Here is an 8,382-nt window from a genome sequence, read left to right as displayed (position 1 = left end):
GTGTTAAGAGCCCCGACGCTTGCTGTGAACATTAACACGCATCGCTTGCTAGGGTTAGTGTTCCCAAATGGCCATATCTCCATGTTACAGCGTTCGTTTATGGAAAAGAGACAGAAGACAAGGGCGACCACCTGTGCTAATTAGCTATATAGTGTGTTCCAAACACCTGACCTGTGTGTAAGCGTAACTCACAGTCACACGACTTGGACGTCACAAATGTGTTGATTTGAGACTCAACTTAATAGACAATAAAATTACTTTACTTTCAATTATTTGGCCAGGCTTTGTAGCTCATATGCAGCTCAATTTGGAAGCGAACCAGCAACGGGGCATCAAGCAATAATTAGTCTACTAGCAAAGGCCTACTGGTCTTTTGGTAGGCTTATGTCAAAATTGCTTGAAATTTATAATTTAAGTATGAAGCTTGCATTTTAAATGTGTTGTTAATTAAAATGTATTATTACTGTGGCAAAGACGCACTATAGACGCATCTCTCCACTTGCACTCTCCAAAGTCCCGCTGGTGGAGAGCGCTTCTCTTGTCGAAATGTTTGCTGTTGCTTTCTCAATTTTAATTCAATGCAGTGGTGAAAAGAACTTACGTAAACATACTTTAAAATACTACTTAATTACTTCACTACATTCCTAAAGAAAATTATGTACTTTTTACTCCATATATTTTCCCTGACAACCAAAAGTACTCGTTACACTTAGCAGGACAGAAATGGTCCACTTCACACACTTATCAAGAGAACGTCCCTTGTCATCTCTACTGTCTCTGATCTGGCAACTCTACTGCCTCTGATCTGGCGTTTATGAAAGATGTCTGAGTGTTGGAGTGTGCCCCTGGCCATCCATACATTTCAAAAACCCGAACAATTGTGCCAACTGGTTTGCTTAATATAAGGAATTTGAAATGATTTATACTTTTACTTTTGATACTTAAGTACATGTTTGAAATTACATTTACTTTTGATACTTAAGTGTATTTCAAACCAAATACTTTTAGACTTTTACTCAAGTAGTATTTTACTGGGTGACTTTCACTTTTACCTGAGTCATTTCCTATCAAGGTATCTTACTTTTACTCAAGTATGACAGTTGGGTACTTTTTCCACCACTAATTAAATGCATATGTGGTGAATCTATATTCCATCTTATCCTACAATAATTGATAGCATTTAATCATTCCATCTCAGTATGGTGTATTGCAACACTTGGACATGTCTGTTTCATGTTTGAAATTATACATTTTCATTTAGGCCTACCATTTCTCACTGACAGGGCGATATGTTTATTGTCCACGTGAACATTCAGGAAGATGCATGAGGTAGAAGTTCCATTTATTTGTATGGTTTCCTTTGTTCATATTTCCCGGGATGTATGATATAGGCTCTTTCACCATGGATTACCAAGACCTGTAAATGTATGTACACTGAGCAGGATAACCTGCCTTGCCTTCTGCTGATTTCCCTTAATTAAGACTGCTATAAGGTCCCTATTTTACAATTACGTCATCAAAATGTGTTATAAATAAAATAGTGAAAAGGGCTGTCTGATAGCCTCAATAAATATGCACAGATTTGTAATTTGTCATTTGCACTTGAGACTTGACTTGAAAAAATGTGACTGGACTTGACTTGCTCTTAGAATGCATGACTTGTACTTGACTAAAGACTTGACCCATTCATTCTACTTGGGACTCTACTTGAGACTCAAACCTTGTGACTTGAGATTTGCTTAATAGCCTAATAGTGATTTGGTCCCACCTCTGGTAACTCGGGAAGTCTAGCGGAACTTAGTGTAGTTCCTAGGGATGGAGGCACCCATAGCTGGATCTGTAAAAACCTGCTACAGTAAGTGTATCTTTTTTATTTGAAGAATTCTTTCCTGCTGATGAAAGATAAGGGCCATGTTTTTAGAAAGCGGTATTGCAAGTGATAATTATTGACCTTTCTAAACATTAAAACACAGCATCAGGATTGTAGAACCAGTCGTGGGTGAAGCTAACTGCTGAAACCTGTACGTTGAAGGCAGAATGCCACTAGAGTTTTGGTTTTCGAGCTAGATTGGAAGGACAATACTGCCTTACCAAGGAAAAAGGCAGTAACTGTTCATAGCGTGGAATTGAGAAACTGTTTTTACTTACCTTGGTTTCACAGTAACTTTATGAAGTTACTGCTAACATGACCCCCATGTTCTCCAAAACACAATACAATAGAGGCAGGATACTTGTCCACATGATTAAGCATGTATTTAATGTAACAAAAATGACATTAACAAATTTTAGACCAAATTAGCAGTTACTGACTTTTTGCTTGGTAGGGCAGAGTGTCAGGATTTGGCCAGGATTGTTCAGGTTTTGGTCACTAGATGCCCCCATTGTGCTTTTTTGACCCTTGTTTTTTTTCCCTTGTTCCAGTTATTATTTGCATCTGTGRCTCATTTCCCTTGAAAGTATTTAAACCCTTAGTGTTCCTCAGTTCTTGGTCTGTGTTTGTATGTTAGCACCCAGCCCCAGCCATGCTGTGAACATTTGTTTCTCTAGTTGGATTTTCTTGAGGTACTCTGGTTTTGTTCTTGTTTATTTTTGATTATTCTTTTGAGGTTTGTTTTTTCCCTGCTGTTCTTACCACTTTGTGGATTTTCCTTGTGTCTTGGAGGATATACATTTTTTCTCTTGGAATTACTTTTGACGTTGTGGATTTATATTTTTTGCCTGAAGATCTTTTCCTTTTTACTTTATTAAACCACCGTCTCTAGTACTGCTGTGTCTGCCTCATCTTCTGGGTTCTGCCGACTATTAGTGGCTCAGTTTACTAAGTGACTGTCTCTCACACCYGGTCCTGACACAGTAGTGGCACCAGGAATCCAAGTTCCTAAGAAAAATAAATTATTTAAATCAAGATGTCTAAAATAACTGTAAAATCTGCAGAACACTCTTAGCTTTAATGGTTCATCATCAGGTTATTTAGTGCCTCCTCTTCTTAGAGCGACAGCCTCTCTTCTTTTTAACTTATTTTTTTTTAATTTCACCGTTATTTAACCAGATAGGCTAGTTGAGAACAAGTTCTCATTTACAACTGCGACTTGGCCAAAATAAAGCAAAGTAGTTCGACACATACAACAACACAGAGTTACACATGGAATAGACAAACATACAGTAGAAAAAGTCTATATACAATATGCAAATGAGGTAGGATAAGGGAGGTAAGGCAACAAATAGGCCATGGTGGCGAAGTAATTACAATATAGCAATTAAACACTGTAGATGTGCAGAAGATGAATGTGCAAGTAGAGATACAGGGGTGCAAAGGAGCAAGATAAATAAATAAATACAGTATGGGATGAGGTAGTTGGATGGGCTAATTACAGATGGGCAATGAGGCAGTGATCGCTGAGATCTTGGTTGAAAAGAGCAGAGGTGTATTTGGAGGGCAAGTTGGTTAGGATGATATTTATGAGGGTGCCCGTGTTTACGGATTTGGGGTTGTACCTGGTGGGTTCATTGATAATTTAGATTGTAGGATGGCCGGGGTGTTAAGCATGTCCCAGTTTAGGTCACCTAGCAGCATGAGCTCTGCAGATAGATGGGTGGCAATCAATTCACTGATGGTGTCCAGGGCACAGCTGGGGGCAGAGGGTGTGCATAAATATGATGGTCTAAATACAAGCGGCAACGGTGAGAGACTTGTTTCTGGAAAGGTGGATTTTTAAAAGTAGAAGCTCGAATTGTTTGGGTACAGACCTGGGTAGTAAGACAGAACTCTGCAGGCTATCTCTGCAGTAGATTGCAACACCGCCCCCTTTGGCAGTTCTATCTTGTCGGAAGATGTTATAGTTAGGGATGGGAATTTCAGGGTTTTTGGTGGTCTTCCTAAGCCAGGATTCAGACACGGCTAGGACATCCGGGTTGGCAGAGTCTGCTAAAGCAGTGAATAAAATAAACTTAGGGAGGAGGCTTCTAATGTTAACATGCATGAAATCAAGGCTTTTACGGTTACAGAAGTCAACAAATGAGAGTGCCTGGGGAATAGGAGTGGAGCTAGGCACTGCAGGGCCTGGATTAACCTCTACATCACCAGAGGAACAGAGGAGGAGTAGGATAAGGGTACGGCTAAAGGCTATAAGAACTGGTCGTCTAGTACGTTCGGAACAGAGAGTAAAAGGAGCAGGTTTCTGGGTGCAATAGAATAGATTCAAGGCATAATGTACAGACAAAGGTATGGTAGGATGTGAGTACATTGGAGGTAAACCTAGGCATTGAGTAATGATGAGAGAGATATTGTGTCTAGAGACATTTAAACCAGGTGATGTCACCGCATATGTGGGAGGTGGAACTAAATGGTTGGTTAAGGCATATTGAGCAGGGCTAGAGGCTCTACAGTGAAATAAGACAATAATCACTAACCAGGACAGTAATGGACAAGGCATATTGATATAGGGAGAGGCATGCTTAGCCGAGTGATCATAGGGGTCCAGTGAGTGGTTGGGCTGGCTGGAGACACGGCGATTCAGACAGCTAGCAGGCCGGGGCTAGCAAGCTAGCAGAAGGGCCTTAGAGGGATGTCGCGATGGAGGAAAGTCTGTTTTAGCCTCTTCGTGCGGTGACGTCGATAGACCAGTCGTAATGGATTAGTAGGGTTCCGAGTAGCAGAGGGTTCCAAGTCCAATTGGCAAAATAGGTATAGTGGCCCAAGAAATTGGCTGATGGATCTATTCAGCTAACAGTCCAATATGCTCTAGACAGCTAGCGGGCCACGGCTAGCAGGCTAGCAGATGGGCATTCAGGGGACGTCGCGACGGAGGGGCCTGTTGGAAAAAAAACCTCGGGCAGATTACGTTGGTAGTCCAGTCGTGATGGATAAGCAGGGCTTCGTTGAGTAAAAGGGGCCCAGGCCAATTGGCAAAATAGGTATAGTGGCCCGAGAAATTGGCGGATTAGCTTATTAGCTAGCAGTCCGATATGCTCTAGACAGCTAGTGGGCCGCGGCTAGCAGGCTAGCAGATGGGCATTCAGGGGACGTCGTGACGTAGGAGCCAGTTGAGTACCCCCTCGAGCAGATTACGTCGGTAGTCCAGTCGTGAAGGATCGGCGGGGTTCCGAGCCCCGTACCGGCAGTAGAAGGGGTCCGGGTATTGTAGCCCAGGAGTGGCTGATGGGCCTCTTCAGCTAGCTTCTTGGGGAAGCTTTGGGAGGTTGACACTGGATGAGCTTCGGTTGCTTTCCAGTTCTCAGTTTCCCACTTAACACCCCTCTTCTCCTGGCCACCTTCCACCTCTGACAAGTCCAATATCTAAGGAATACAAGGATATAAAGAACAAACAAATATATAAAGTGTTGTTTTTCATGAATCTTTTTGCCTTGTTTCCAATGTTTAACATTGTGGTGTTTTTCTATAGGCTTTCTCAGATGGTCCCCTTCTATCCCCAGTGCCCCTTCACATCACTGTACTTGTAGAAGCCACTGGAAACTGATCAGGCCAATATCGTTCAACAAACAGGAGATGTGAGCAGAGAGGCCCCAAAGCACACATCCTGCAGATTCTATCCTTCTGTCAGCTCTCCCATGGACCTCTCCAACCTTCCTCCTCGAGACAGGCTCTCCTGTTCCTTCTCTCTCCTCACTCTTAAGCTCAGTTTCCTGGGTAAGAGGTCCTCCAAACATGGCTACAAAGCTGGGCATAGTATCTCTGGTGGTCTGGTGAGAAGTGTGTCCAATAGTGGACTGATTTTTTGTCCAGTGATGGTAGATATTGCTTAGAACTCTGTGTCGATGTTGAAAGGTGGGGCACTGGCCCACTGTTTTGGGATCATGGGGTGCATCAGGGTCTCACAAAGACCCTCACCATCTGGGATTCCAATGTGTAATGCCAAAACACCCACCCAGATAACAATAGTAGCACACTTCAAAGTAATTTCTCAATAATGAAGAGTCAAATCAGAGCGAATTGAAAAAGCAGCCTCCAAAGAAATAGGTGAGTTCTAGTGTTTGGAATGTTTGATTGGACTGTTGGAATTAGGTTGTTGTGGTACTGCCATACAGTGGCTTATGATGTCACAGTTGTTAGATATGACTATCCACAAGTTTCCCATGTSCCATGATGCCTTGCGCGAATTATGGGCGTTATTTCTGGTTCAAAGTAAACAAACGGTTTCTTCATTCATTCATGAAGAGCTTGCCAAACTAATAATGATGTGGGAACACAACCTGACAGGGATCAAAAGGGTAATATTAGCCTACCTTTACCCTCTGTAATTGATGGTTGGGAAGATAACGTGAAGAAGTGCCTCGTATCACGTACGGTAGCATATGTACTTACTTTGTTGAATCCGTAGCTTGCGATGGTAAGGCGATGAGCAACTTAAAAAGTTTCGGAGGCGTACCAATACCTACACAGTCACAAAYTCGGTCGGGTGTTATTGAAGGATGTTGGAGACAACCTTGTCTACCTTAAAGCAGACGTAGAGCCGAGTCAGAGCCTGCACGCATCTCATCACAAGGCGTGGGTACTAGCATCAACGACAGGTGTCAAACAGACAGCGGGTTGCTCATGTATTGCAGGGCCAGGACGCTCTTGTAGTCACGCTGCAGCAATTCTGTGGAAGGTCAGTAAAGTAACGACCAAAAATGACATGAAAGTGCAGGACAACGGGTACTCCAGGAGAGGTTTGGGAAACACTGGGTTAGATAATAACAACAAATATTTTCTTCGATGTTGGTTGAGAGTGCAGTCAGGCAAGGCGAAACAGGAATGGCATGGACTGATGTGCAAAGGAAGTGGAACTCAGGTGTGAGGAAGAATGTAGGGCTGAGGAAGGCAAAACACATTCATTTTAAATACCACAGACCCCACCACACATATCCAGGCCCATCAACGTCGTCACAGGACGATTCCACAACCTCCCTCCGACTTTTTAGGAACCATGCAGAGTTCACAAGCCACATCAACTCCTCCGTAATGGCACCAATATTTTGGCTCCAGACAAATGGCATTATTCAGCTAAGTTACAGAGCAGATGTAGACAGCAGCAGCAAGGCAGGCCCAAGCCAACATGATTCAGCCCACACGAACACATTGTGTCACACTGAACACAGCACTAACTTGTAGAAAATGCACAATGTTTTATAAGGCCTATATCAAATTATCCCCTGTACAAGCAGCTACATTGATGGAAGAAACCAAGATCCAAAGTGCGTCATAGCCATGGCATGATGCTAGGAAGCTGCATCTATCAGCGAAACGAGTCGCCAAACGAAACACCACAGATCCCCAAAAAATTGTAAATGAGCATTTGTACCCAACCTTCACTGGCAATGCAGCAACAAAACATGACAAAGAAAAATAGGTCAATGTCATCACACTCCAGGAGAAGAGAGGGCATGTTGTGGAGAACAGAGGCCTGGTGGTGCACCCTGACCATCCTTGGTCAGGGTGCTCCACCAGGCAACCGGGTGGTCCTGCTTGAATTCACCCTCTTAGACACAGCTACTCATCTGTAGCATAGATTAAGAGGTTCCTTTGTCTTCTTCAACCTTGTGTTGTGTTTTGGGGTTGCAACTACTCGGACCTTGGCTGCAGCGCGTGGTCACCTAGTCTGCTATGTAAAATCTTAACTCACATGCTTTATACCCTCGGGTCAGAAAGGGACGTTTCTGTCTTCATGGCAAGTTCTCTGGGCGTAACTAGTTACGAGGTAAGGTCTGGATTTTACTCAGATCCAATTTAGGCGACTAACTTCACATTTCATCTTTACAAAAACATTCTCTTTGATCTGGACATTTTCCACACAACATACAGTATGCAAACTTCAGGTACATATTATGAAAACTCTTCAAGTTACAATGTTTTTGTTATAACGTTGTCGTTTAACTTTTTAATAACATAACAAAAACGGCATTCATTTTCATATTCCATCTATCGTCATTACCATCATTTTGGATGACAAAATATATTGTTCCAAAGTCCATTTATTGCATGTTACTGTTCTGAGGTAGGTTCTCCATAGGCCCATCATACATTCCATTCCTCCACACTGAGTGGACAAAGGATTTTGTCTGCTGCCTTAAGATTTACAATGGTGTAAGGTGTCATAAACCCCCTACCTCCCTACCTCTCTATCTCTCCCCACTGGTGGGTGCAAGACTTGTCTCTGTAGGATTGTGGTCCACTGTAACCTGTCCCGAACAGGCCAGTCATAACAGTCCCCCTCTGGTGGGTTCAACTTGGAAGGATTCTGTATGTTGCAACCCACCATAAGAATGACCATCAGGTGTCCTGGTTTGTGGATCATCGTAGCAGTCCCCCCCCCGGTGGTTTACCCTGGTAGGCTTTCTGCAAGCTGCAGAACACCACCAGAATGGGCATGGGAGGTCCGGATG

The sequence above is a fragment of the Salvelinus sp. IW2-2015 genome, unplaced genomic scaffold, assembly GCF_002910315.2.
Source record: "Salvelinus sp. IW2-2015 unplaced genomic scaffold, ASM291031v2 Un_scaffold16444, whole genome shotgun sequence".
NCBI classification, from domain to species: Eukaryota; Metazoa; Chordata; class Actinopteri; order Salmoniformes; family Salmonidae; genus Salvelinus; species Salvelinus sp. IW2-2015.
Note: the sequence above shows the minus strand (reverse complement) of the source record.